This window comes from Saimiri boliviensis, chromosome 11 (genome assembly GCF_048565385.1).
Source record: "Saimiri boliviensis isolate mSaiBol1 chromosome 11, mSaiBol1.pri, whole genome shotgun sequence".
Lineage (NCBI taxonomy): Eukaryota > Metazoa > Chordata > Mammalia > Primates > Cebidae > Saimiri > Saimiri boliviensis.
In genome coordinates, this window is record NC_133459.1 from 70697229 (window position 1) to 70711368 (window position 14140).

At 35.0% G+C, this 14140-nt stretch overlaps 1 long non-coding RNA gene across 1 annotated transcript in view; it reads left to right on the forward strand.

Annotated features, from left to right (window-relative positions):
• LOC141580273 (uncharacterized) overlaps nucleotides 1–14140 on the forward strand; it is a 339498-nt gene that overhangs the window by 243468 nt on the left and 81890 nt on the right. Inside the window, exon 3 of the long non-coding RNA XR_012512446.1 lies at nucleotides 5814–5939. This is a non-coding gene — a long non-coding RNA (uncharacterized LOC141580273). The remainder of the gene's footprint in view (nucleotides 1–5813; nucleotides 5940–14140) is intronic.

The window sequence follows — 14140 nt, forward strand, 5'->3', positions numbered from 1 at the left end:
TTTTAATCTAATTAATCATTAAGCACTAGACAAATAATCATTGAGACCTATCTATTGGAACTGTCACCAGTCAGATTTACTCTTATTTCAGGGATAGTTGAATGAAATGCAAAGGCCTTGTTGGTGCCCTCAACTCTAATCTCTTGGCCACTTCATCTAAACTACACAATATACTGTGACAAGTCTATTTTTTTATTGTAGTATTTTGCCACATGAAACTACCATCATTTCCACTTGTATCAAATATAGCCCCTTATCTTTTTTTCAGCTTTACTTTCCAACCATACTTCTGCCATTCGCTGATATGTGCTTTTTACTATTATTATGACTCGGTCATTATTTCTCTTACTATTAATATGACTTGACCATTATTTCTCTCATCTATTGTTTATAGACATAATTAAGCTGTAAGTTAATTTGGTGCTTTTAGGTGATATTGAGAATTTATTGTCCACTTATAATATCATTTCCTTGTGCAAATGTTTTAAATTCTAATAAACCTACTCTTGCAATCAAGTTTATATGTATAAAGTAGGTACTGAAGATAATACATAACTTATCATGGTTATTCAATATGTTATATTTTCACGAATATTAGCTATTTGTTTCTTATTAATTCAATCAAGTTTTTTCATTTTTAATCTGATTTGTCTTCCTATTTCATACCCAATTCTGCTCTTTAGTTTTAAGCATTTATAAACTTCAGTTTTGTGTTCACTCATTTAGTCCACAAGTACATATGAAATGTTCAAACTGAGCAGGAGATATGCCAGAAACTGGAAATTCACTAGTGAAAATCACAGATGTAGACATGTTGTATTAGTTTTCCATTGCTTTTTAAACATATTACTACAGATTTAGTGACTTAAAACACTCACTTATTATATTACACGTTTGTGAGTCAGAGGTCCTCATACTAGGTGGCTCCTCTACGTCCTCTGCTCAGGTCCTTCCAGGACCAAAATTGAATTATTTGCTATCCTTGGCTTTTATCTGAGGCTCTGGTTAAGACTCCACTTCCGAGTTCCTTCAGGTTGTTCTCAGAATTCAATTACTTGGAGTTGTATGACTAAAGTCCCTATTTTCTTGCCACTTCATCTTTAAGCCAGCAACAACACACTGAATTTTTCCTGTGCTTCAAATATCTGACTTCCTCTTCTGCCACCAGAATGAGAAAAATGTCTGCTTCTGAAGATGCTTGTGATTATATTAAACCCATCCACATACAGTCACATTGCCCGTCCACACAGCATAATCTTTCTAATTTAGGGTCATTTGATTGGTAGCTTTAATTGTATCTGCAAATATATTAGCTATGTAATATATTTATGAAAGTTTTGCTAAGGAGCAAATCACAGAAGCCAAAATTCTGTCTACCACACATGTAGACCAAAACATCTTTGTATGTATCTTCATTATATCACTGCTTGCAAGAACAAAAATCTGGAAACAACTCTTAACACATATCTTTTTAAAAAATACAAGTAAAATGTTATAGATTGGCATGTTGAAATACTACCAAAATTTAAAATGAATGAAATATAGCTACAAACTAGGTGATGCATCTTAATAACAGATTGACTTGAATCAAAAGTAAACAAACCTAAAAGGAAAAGTGGGAATCTTAAACAGAAATGACAAACAACATAATTTAAGACAATAGTTATCTCTAAAGGGCAAAGTAAAGGAAAAATATGGGTCAGAAACTCATCAGTAGATTTGAGGTACTATCAATTAAGTATTTAAGCTGATATATGGTAGACAATTAGAATTCATAGAATCAAGTGGAGGTGCAGGGAAGAGCTGTTAATGTTGCTCTGGAAATCTGTATCAAGTCCCTGTGTCTGGATAATGACAGAAGAAGCTGCTGTGACTGGAGCATAGAGAAGGTCACAGATAGGCTGGAGAGGGAGGGTTCAGATGTAGTGAGAAGCAGGGAAGTGGCATGATTGAACGTATGTTTAAAAGATGATTTTGTTGATGAAAGGTTTGCAGTTGGGCATTAATAGAGGTGGAGAAAACAAAATTATATCATGAGATCATGGAGACTCCTGTGGAGTTTATTGAAAGTGAGTGTAATAAATAAAAAAAAAACGAAGTACTCAAGGAAAACTACCACCATGATTCTAAGATGTTTGACTTAAGTGAATGAAAGAATGGAATTACCATTTACAAAGACAGGAAATAGAGAAGAGAGGAGATTCAAAGGGTCATTGAAACTTCAGAATTGTATTTGAGTTTGAGAGGCTTATTGCATATCCAAAGGGAGATGTCAATTAGGCAACTGTGTACACCGTTGTGGAATTCAGGGAAATGTCAGAAATGGAAAGGTAAATTTGTGAATTTTTAGAATATATGTAGTGTTTAAAAGTTGTGATTCCAGCTGAGAAGATGTATGGAATCAATGTAAACTGAGTAGTTCTGGGACTCCCTAATAAGGATAAAACGAATATATATATATATATATATATATATATATATATATATATACACACACACACACACACACACTATATATATATATACACACACTATATATATGCACACACACACACATATATGTATGTGTATATATGTGTGTGCACTCTCATGAGTGTGTGTATATATGTGTGTGTGTGCATAGTGTATATACATTTATACATATATAGAGAGATAAATAATATTGAGTTTAATATGTGCAATATATAATAAATGAAGAAATTAATTGTGAGTTAAATCAAATAATATGTGCAATATATAATAAATGAAGAAAATGTATAATGTAAAAATGAAAAATCATATGCTTTATATACAGTGGGTATATAGTAAAAATATAAAAATTATGGGCAGGAAATAATTTACAAAAATATCATGATAATGGATGCCTGTGAGAATGGTGGAAAATAAATGGAAACAGCAAAAGTATTATGGCTTCCAATTTGGGCTTTAAAGTTTTATTTCTGAGAAAAACAATTTGAAACATTGGAAAATTGATTACATGGCAGGAAAGAATTTAGACAAAATGACATAGTGCATTTAAAGAATTCTATTTAGACGTTTGTCTCCAGAATAAATGAAGTAGAGAGATAGAAACATAATTGAACAAGATTGTGGCTTTAAGGTTTTTTTTTTTTAAGATTTTGCTATCATGCATTTGTCATTTGTTTAATTCTGTAAGAAAGGTAGTATGTAATCATGCCTTTCACTGCTTATGGAGAAACAGCTATTATTAAGAAACAGATAAATTCATCATTATCATGGAAATGGAAATAAGAGAAGATAGTTGTAGCTGCAATACACTGATGTAATTTGTTTCAGCAATACTGACCAGTTCCTGTTTTTTGGCTTCTATTTTTTTCTAAAGTATGAGGCAATCCAATAGCTGAGATTTATAGAATGGAAGACATTGGAAATTTGGGGGATATGAAGGTTTGAAATTATAATTTCTGGAAAATAGCATTGCAAATTATTATAGAAATATTCTTAAAACATCTATACAGTTTTCAGAACTTAGTTGAAGTTGAGGATATTGGTAATAATTGGCAACAATTTATATTGTTAACAATTTATGTATTTCCCCAGGAAATCTCAGATGCTTTTCTACAGTTACAAGTGGGATTGTTGGACTGATCTGTGATTTTTCTGATAATGCAACTAAAGTTAGAAGAGGCTGTTATCTGAAAGAAGAAGAAGCACCAGCTGATGTGTTGGTTATTTTAGGGCACCATTTGTAGTTACTTGAGCAATATTGTGAACCTCACCTCATGTTTGTAAGATCTGGATGAGTACTAGATGACAGTGCATAGCTTGTATCGCTTTCAGAGGAGCGTTCACTTTCAACTAGATAAGTCATAAAGGCTAGACTATTCTGAAAGGCTGGAAAGTGAATTTGAAGTTCTGAAGACTTGGTCCCTGGCTCAGCTCAACCAAAACTTTGTCTTCTTTCCAAACAGAAATGCTTTTTCTCCCTGAGTAGGATTGAAATAGTTGAAATTCAGGAATTGGGTAGATTCCATGTTTTTATAGTTTCACCACTGAATGTAAACCTCAATTCATTAAATAAAAGTTTGCCTATTCAATGGCAATTTATCTATGAAAATTACTGCTTCGAATATTAGATGAAGTTGAAGTGGTTTGTCACTCATTGTCTGCCTTCAAATTCAATGTTAAATCTGTTGCCACTTTGGACTGTTGTTAGAACATGGAACACGGCTACTTAAAATGAAGGATTTGTGTGTCCTTTATCTTCATTTATTGTCCAATAAGCCATATGGTTAGGAAAAAGAATATTTGAGATTCATCATCATTTGTTCAGTAAAGCATTTTACAAATTGCATCATTACTTTTTTGGAAGTACCTTAAAAAAATGTGTCCTAAGCTTTAAATCTCATGTGTTACTCACGTTTATTTGCAGACATCCACTCAAACTAGTTGAGCAAATAATGGTATGTATAGGATCACATCACATGTAGAGTTCAGTAAGGAACTGCCTTGTATCCAAGCCACAGACAATAGTCAAATTAGGTTTTTAAGACTTTTTTCTTTACCATTATTTCTTTTTTATTATTTTGCCACTTGTCTTAGCTCCAGCTGCTATAACAAAATAACACCCACTGGGTGGCTTAAAAATATACATTTATTTCTTACAGTTTTGAAAGCTAAGAAGTCCAAGATCAAGATGGCAGCTGACTAAGTGCCTGATGAGGGCCCTCTTTCTGGTTTTCAGGTGGTCAACTTCTTGCTGTATCCTAGCATGACAGAGAGAGAGGAAGCTCTCGTGTCTCTTCTCCTCGTAAGAATGCTAACATTATAGCAATTTTATTCTTATGACCTCATCTAAACCTAATTACTTCTCAAAGGCCTCACTTCCCAATGCCATCACATTAGAGGACAGAGTTTCAACATACACATTTGACAGGATACAACATTCATTCCATAATCTTTCTCCTTGCTTTCCTCTTTTAGACTCTTACTGTAGATGAGCTTCCTTAATGTAGCAGGGCATGACTGCCAATGTCCTGGGCATATGCCTATATAGATTTTAACTGTTCTGTAGAGATGGCACTGGCACATACTTTGCTAATGTCATATGGTATAAACTTAAAATAGAGTTTTTTGGAAAAAAAATGAAGCATGTCCAGTTCCCTGACCTCTTGTTATTCCACAGAGAACTATGCTTTGGGCAAGTATACCTGACGGTAAAGATAGGCTCTGGTAGAAGGTCACATCCTCCTGAGTCACTCTACATATTTATAAGGAAAGATAGTCATACATATCTAGTTGATTATATTAAGAATAGGAGCTTACTGGTTAAGAAGAGCCTCTGGAACTAAGAGGCTGGTATGAGCTTGCTTGTCCCTTGATATGGCCGAGGACATGCTAAGAAATAGCTTTTTCTTAATGCATAGTCAGATTCATCTCATCTCATAATCTAAAAGGAAAACATATGTCTCTAAACTAGTTCTATAGTTCCTGTCTCAGCAGCTCAAACCTACCCTTCTCCATTCAGCTTTGCAATTCTGGTGCTGAGACTCTGCAAGCTACATTTTTGCTTGTCAGCTGGCTCCCTGTGAAGCTCTGCCAACCAGGAGCACTACAGGGAGAGAGCAAGGGTGGAAAAAGAAGAAGATGTGCTCTTTTCTGTTTGTGTTCTGTGTATTTCTAGACTGCTTCCTATTCTTGTGGGCATTACCCCAACAATTCCCAGCAGTAGCAGGACTTTCCCACAACAGCAGCTGAATTCAGTTTGCAATGTCTTCCACACTCACGCATCTAGCCACATTACTTGCCTCTCAGAGATATCAACACCACCTGCCTGTGTTTCCTCTTTACAGGTCTGGGTCTCACACCCAAAGACTGCTCCTCCAAACTCAAAGATACCAGCACCAGCAGAGTAGTTCCTCTTCTTCAGTAGAGATGTTCCTCAACTTACAATGAGATTATATGCTTACAAACACATGGTAAGTTGAAAATATCATAAGTCAAAAATGAATTTTATTACCTTGATAAACACATAGTAAAGTTGAAAAGATGCAAGAAAATCCAAGGCAAGTAAAGGACTGTCTGTAGTCCATATTTCAACTCTTGGGACCCATTCTCTAAGTTTCTACATTTTAATTATCTTAGCCTCTTCCCTTTGTTCCTTTAGCGCTAAAGGTGACAGCTACTTTCTATAACTTCTACCTCCATAATACCTTACAGCTCTCTTTTGATCCCTTCAGTTACTTAGTTAATATTTTTATATAATATAATCCTATTTAATAACTGGCATGGTTTCTTTCTTTTGACTAGACCCTGATACACCATGCAAAATTTATTCATAAAAGTTAAGGATAGGATTCTAGTACCTCAGGCTCAGGTCATATGTCTCCCTCTTGGATATTTGCTATGCATGATCCAGTGGAACCATGATTGACATAACCTAGGCCAAATGCTCAGGTCTGTGGCTGAGATGAAGGGCACTATGATAGTTTCAGAAGGATCATTTGGATTTAGAGAAATCCTCCAAAGAAACAGATTGCTGTCTCCAGAATAACAGGGATGAAATGCCTGCTGGGGTGGGGTCCTTTTGCTATCACAGAGAGCTAACATAGCACTGCCTCTCTTCCTGTAAGTATATATGTTTCTTAATTGGTCCAAATTAGTAAGGTATAAACATGGTATTTTATGTTTTCCTCTAGTCGTTGCTTCTAGCCATATCCTGCAATACATTTTATTATCCCCTAATAAATATTCTGCACATTTCAAAACTTGCTGTAACTTTCAGTTAGAACAAATCGATGTGTTTTTAAATGTCAACGGCATCTTCAGTTTAAAGTTTTTATCCTATCTTTGCTATCTGAAATTATTGTTCCTCATCCCTCCACAGTCATAGGTAAAAGAAAGAAGGAAACAGACATGTCTGTCATCGAGGTACCACCTCTCTTTGTTTTCTGTAAATTCTGTGTTCTGCTGTGTGCTGGGGCACATGGATAGGAGAGGAAAAATTACAAATGGATTGGTTATAACAGTTTTTGGAGTCACCACAGATATTCTCTGTGTGGTAAGTGTTCTAATGAAATGGGCACATGAGTAAGTTCTCTTGGAGCTGCTGTTCTCCTCACTGTATATATAGTTCCCTGATTTGGGAAAACTGACTCAAGCATCCTTGGCAGTCTAGCCCTCTGTGCCTGTGACAGTATATTTTACCTAGCAGAATAATCTCACATGGCAGCGCCAGCAAAGTGGCTTACGTAGAACTACCTCTAGTTTCCCTTGACTGAGAGCAAATTCAGACTTTCATATCAAGTAATCATCATCTATGCCTCTGCTCTCTCTACTTGATACTTAATTGAGGAAATGTTAGCCACAAAGAGTCAGTATCATGGTAAGCTATTGTGACTGTGAATTTTATACATCAGTTTGGCTGGGTCATGGCTCCCAGTTATATGGTCAGGCATTATTCTGAATGTTTCTGTGAGGGTGTGTTCCAGTGAGGCTAACATTTAAATCAATCACATTTTAGTAAAGCAGATGATTTCAATAATGTAGGTGGGCCTCATCCAATCAGTTGAAGGCTTGAATAGAACAAAAAATTAGCATTCAGCAAGAGGGAATTCTGCAGCAGATGCCCTTCAGATATGAACTGAAACACTGAATTTTTCCAGGTCATTAGCCTGATGGTCTTGGGCTTAAACAGCATTGGCTCCTCCCTAGGTCTCCAACTGTTTCTTGGATTTATTAGAAGGCAGGTACTCCGCATCTCTCTGAGGCCAGTTTTTGTGATTTAGGCAAAAGGAAAATTTCCACCCCACCTCCTACTATACAAAGACTGTTTTTTGGGGGTTTTTATTTTGCAAATTTGTAGAGAGTAGTTTGATTTTAATAGACTATCTTATCATAATGATGGTCTATAATATTGCTTTTCTTCTCCATTTGGATACCACATTTCTTACAACTGCTTCCTCAAGTCCTGTGAGTGGAAACATGTATCCTGTTTCCTCACTGTGGAAATACAGCAGGGAAATGTTAGGTAGCTACCTGACTACAGTGCAGGATTGGCCTTTTATACAGGAGCAAATGTTAGCAGGATTATTGGCTTCTGTGTGTCTCTGGGGGAAACTTACCCTGTGTGATTTCTTTCTTTGCTGTGGGGGCAGCCGCTAGGAAACAAGATTATGTGCAAATTTACTGATGTAGGCCACAAGGGCAAGTAAAGACCATGTATAATCTTTAGAAATACAAGCTCCTCTTTAGACATTCTTAGCCGACTTCTGCATTTGGGCATCACACATATATTCTCCTTAATTTACCAGTTATTAGACGGGCTAAAGAATCTAGTCAATGTATTTCTTAATGCCTTTAACCAATGTATACCTTTGTGTATGAGAATTATATAACAGCAAATGACCTTACTGTGACACTTTTAACAGAATATACATTAAAATGTGCTGGTAAAATATTGAGGAAATGTTGAAATAGCAAAATTGAGAGTATTCTTCCTTGTTTGGTCAAAGCCTCATGGGATACTCATGTGATAACTACAAAATTATTTTCTGTCAGAAATTACATCAGAATGTGAAAGTAGTGAATTATGGAAAATGTAGTAAAATAGGCATCATGGTAAAAAATAAAATTCCTAGAATTTTTATTTTGAAATAGCTGAGAATTGTGTATGTTTTCACTAAGAAGAGGAAATGCATTTGGAGCTATGGTCCTTACCTGCCAAATAACGTAAAACAACACACATTAATGTCAAAGAGTTTGACAATAAAGTAGCCTGCAGCAACTATCAAAATCTCACCTGTTAAGGGTTATGAAAATGAAGTTTTTTCTTCAATATACATATTTTCTTGTGGAAAAAATAACTTCAAGAAAATAATGTCAATATAAACATCTGGAACAATAAAATTTCAAGATTGTATTTCCTTAAGTTACAGCTTTCCATTACCACTATACTCCATTGAAAATAACTTGTTTTAGACCATTGTAGTTGTTGGCATAACCAAATTAGGTACCTGGATAAAGTATCCTATTGTTAAGTAGCATAGCAAAGAAACAACACTTACCAAAGGGCAAAATATCTGGCTAGTGGCTCAATTCTGTGAACTTTTCAGTGTTACATGAATAAAGTGAGGCTGGGTTTTGACAGCAAACTGAGATGTGACATTCACAGATAGATTCTGATATCATTTTGTATTGCATTATTGTCTGAAAAGGTAAATGTTTAGGTTAAATTAAATGACTTTGTAGGCTGATAAAACACACAATACAAATTTGAGAATATGAGGATTTTAAAAAATCAACAAATAAACACAGGGAATACTTTATAAATTACATTATCTTACTAGATGGAAAAACCTACAAAAATATCCAATTATGCTATGCATACTTAATGTACTAACAACTAACCATTGGTGGTATAATGCATGAGTATAGACAACTTTTATTGAAATTCTTAAAATCCCTGCATTTCCAAAATTTAAACTAAAAAAGAGAAGCAACCAGAGGTATTTGTTGGTGCCATACTGTGATTGATGTTTTGCATACTGTGCTGAGAGATCCAGAAAGCCTCTGCAAACATTAAAAATAAAAGATATAATGGAAAGTGAACAACTTTAGGAATTGGAATTCCGACCTCACTATTTGCCTTTTGTCACCTTAGGCAAGTGCCACTTAATTCCTTGGAGACATAGATTATTGCTCCAAACAAATGAAATAACATGTTTATGGATGGTTTGCTTGTTATAAAATGCAATATGGAAGAAAGATGTGCATACAATTTTAGATCTCTTCTGTAGTCCATACTTGACTGGGGGACTTATCAGAACATAAGAGAGGCTGATGAGAAGGATATATGCAAATGCTAGAATATGATTTATATTAGAAAAACAAAACAGCATATTTTAAAAATACAGAGGGACCATAAACTTTCTCTTTTCAGAAGAGGGCATGACTTTTTTAAGCCTAAGCAGTATGGATTTAATAAACTGAATATTGCTATATTCCAATTTTTAGAAAAATGTGCAGTTATAAAGTAAAATCCACTCAATGTTATAAAATAGGCTGTAAAATATTATATTTTACAGCAATTATAATTTCCTATAAGCAAATATTTAACTTCAGAAAAAAAGAAACACTGAATATTCACCTGATAATTCAATGGCCACTTTTATGTATTCATCTAATATAACTAACAGTAATATTTATAAGGCTATAATATTAGAAATCAGAATGTTTATTCTAGACTATCTTAAACTGTAACAAGAAGAAAATTGTATTTAGCAGAATTCCAGGCACATATTCCTCCTGTGAGGAGCTGTGACAAAGAGATAAGGACTGTGATTTCAGAGGGTTATGTTGGCAGGGAGGGCCATTGGTCTAGGACCTGGGTTTTAATATAATTACAGGGGAAAAGGGTGTTTGAACAAGAAGAGTTGAGAGGTAAAGTGAATACAAGCGAGGAACAACACAGTGACTGACTGCATGAAACAAAAAGATTTTAATAGCTTCTATGACAGTCTATTTTACAATGTATTGAGAAAATTTTTGGAAAGGTTTAATACCATTTGCAGTGGGAAATATCTATCTTATCTACAAGAAATCTACTGTAAAGATATATATTTCAGTTTTTTTTTTTAATTTTTAATTTTTAATTATTACACTTTAAGTTCTGAGATACATGTACAGAACATGCAGGTTTGTTACATAACTATACACGTACTGTGGTGGTTTGCTGCACACATCAACCTGTCATCTACATTAGGTATTTCTCCTAATGCTATCCCTCCCCTACCCCCTATTCCCTGAAAGGGCCCTGGTGTGTGATGTACCCCTCCCTGTGTTCATGTGGTCTCATTGTTCAACTCCCACTTATGAGTGAGAACATGACATGTTTGACTTTCTGTTCTTGTGTTAGTTTGCTGAGAACGATGGTTTCCAGTTTCATCCATGTCCCTGCAAAGGACATGAACTCATCCTTTTCTATGGCTGCGTAGTATTCCATGGTGTATTTGTGCCACATTTTCTTTATCCAATCTATCATGGATGGGCATTTGGGTTGGTTCCAAGTCTTTGCTATTGTGAACAGTGCTGCAATAAACATATGTATGCATGTGTCTTTATAGTAGAATGATTTATACTCCTTTGCGTATATACCCAGTAATGGGATTGCTGGGTCAAATGGTATTTCTGGTTTTAGATCCTTGAGGAATCACTACACTGCCTTCCACAATGGTTGAACTAATTTACACTCCCACCAACAGTGTAAAAGTGTTCCTATTTCTCCACATCCTCTCCAACATCTGTTGTCTCCTGACTTTTTAATGATTGCCATTCTTACTGGCATGAGATGGTATCTGATTGCAGTTTAGATTTGCATTTCTCTAATGACCAGTGATGATGAGCTTTTGTTCGTATGTTTATTGGCCACAGAAATGTCTTCTTTTGAGAAGTGTCTGCTAATATCTTTCACCCATTTTTTGATGGATTGTTTGTTATTTTCTTGTAAATTTAAGTTCCCTGTATATTCTGTATATTAGCTGTTTGTTGGATGGTTAGATTGCAGACATTTTTTTCCTATTCTTTAAGTTGCCTGTTCACTCTGATGATAATTTCTTTTGCTGGGCAGAAGCTCTTTAGTTTAATTAGGTCCCATTTGTCATTTTTGGCTTTTGTGGCCATTGCTTTTGGTGTTTTAGTCATGCAATCTTTGTCCATGCCTATGTCCTGAATGGTATTGCCTAGGTTTTCTTCTAGAGTTTTTATGGTTTTAGGTCTTACATTTAATTCTTTTATCCATTTTTAGTTAATTTTTGTATAACATGTAAGAAAGGGATCCAGTTTCAGTTTTCTGCAGATGGCTGGCCAGTTTTCCCAACACCATTTATTAAATGGGAATCCTTTCCTCATTGCTTATTTTCGTCAGGTTTGTCGAAGATCAGATGGTTGTGGTCGTGTGGTGTTATTTCTGAGGCCTCTGTTTTGTTGCATTGGTCTATATACCTGTTTTGGTACCAGTACCATGGTGTTTTGGTGAATGTAGCCTTGTAGTAGAGTTTGACTCAGGTAGCCTGATGCCTCCAGCTTTGTTCTTTTTGCTTAGAATTTTTTTGGCTATATGGGCTCCTTTTTGATTTCATATGAAGTTAGTAGTTTTTTTCTCATTCTGTGAAGAAAGTCAGTGGTAGCTTGATGGGGATAGCATTGAATCTATAAATTAGCTTGTGCAGTAGGATCATTTTCACAATATTGATTCTTCCTACCCATAAGCATAGAATGTTTTTCCATTTGTTTGTGTTCTCTCTTATTTCCTTGAGCAGAGGTTTGTAGTTCCCCTTGAAGAGGTGCTTCACATCCCTTGTAAGTTATTTTATTCTCATTGCAGCAATTGTGAATGGGAGTTCACTCATGATTTGGCTCTCTGTCTGTTATTGGTGTATAGGACTGCTTGTGATTTTTGCACATTGATTTTGTATCCTGAGACTTTGCTGAAGTTGCTTATCGGATTAAGGAGGTTTTGGGCTGATACAATGAGGTTTCCTTTTTTTTCTTTTTCTTTTTTTTTTTGAGACGGAGTTTCGCTCTTGTTACCCAGGCTGGAGTGCAATGGCACAATCTCGGCTCACTGCAACCTCTGCCTCCTGGGTTCAGGCAATTCTCCTGCCTCAGCCTCCTGAGTAGCTGGGATTACAGGCACGCGCCACCATGCCCAGCTAATTTTTTGTATTTTTAGTAGAGATGGGGTTTCACCATGTTGACCAGGATGGTCTCGATCTCTTGACCTCGTGATCCACCCGCCTCGGCCTCCCAAAGTGCTGGGATTACAGGCTTGAGCCACCGTGCCCGGCTTACAATGAGGTTTTCTAAATATATAATCATGTCATTCGCAAACAGAGACAATTTGACTTCCTCTATTCCTATCTGAATACCCTTTATTTCTTTCACTTATCTGACATATTTTAGTTCTTATTGGATTTAGATTCAGATTTAGGGGAATAGTTTTTTTTTGTTTTAGAAGTAGTACAGAGTTCAAATTGACTGCAGAGTAACCCACATTATAGTATAGATGGAAATAGGAAGAAATCTGTATATTTCACCACATACTACTTAATTTCAGGGTAATATAAACATTTTCCGTGATTAACATCCTTGAAAGGAATTCCATTAACTATGCATGTTCACTCCTGTAGGGCATTAAATATTGGGTTCTATATCCATGTTAACATTTATATATATGAATTCCAATTTGCTTAGTCACATCTGCCCCAAAGTTGTAACATCTTACTTCGGTATTTGTGGAGTGGAAACATATTACAATTTCCATTCTGTTATTTTTCAAATACTAATCTATCTACCAGTTGTAGAGTAAAATTTCAATAACTTAGTTTTTGAACTTTTTATCACTACATTATTTCCATAGGAAAAATGTTTTATGTAGTTAGATATATTTCTATAATATTATTTTGCATCATGATTCAGACTAACAGAGAGTTTTTTAAAGACCATCATTAGGTATTTTTAAAAAATAAATTTCAGTAACATTGAAGTAATCAATGGAAGGTTATACAAAAAAATTAAGAAAAAATCCTCTGTAGTAAAACTTTAAAGAAAATTATGAATCAATTTTCAATCTGCATTAGATATTTAAAAAGTCATTTTTCCAGGAAAAATTTCAGTTCCATAAATGAGTGATCCACTTCTCTGCAACTGTAAAGCCATATTGCCTAGATGATACCATCATATAATGGTTAGTCATCTAGTCGTCCTTCCAAATTATGGTACATGTTTTTTTAAAAAAGTACTGTTTTCATAATACAAAAGTTAAAATTATTTTTCTGCTACATTTTGAAATGTTGCATTTTGGCTTGGAAATAACTTAATAAACACTGTTTAGTCATACTATTTCTATGCCTAAACAACGCTTTCAACGGATTTATTTTGTGACTGTTTTAATGCTCCTTTTAAGTACTCAGCAATCTTAAGTAGCTGCATCCAAGGTATCAAGAAATGGCATCTAACTTAATTAATTTTACAAATATGGTTTGCCTTTTCTTTTTTATTTTCATACATTTATGTATGTTAGCTTCTTTGGCTGGAATATCTTCCTAAACATTAACTGCCTGTCACCTCTCTAAATCATGCTTCAAGGCTTAGTTTAAATGCTACCTCCTACGTGAATTCT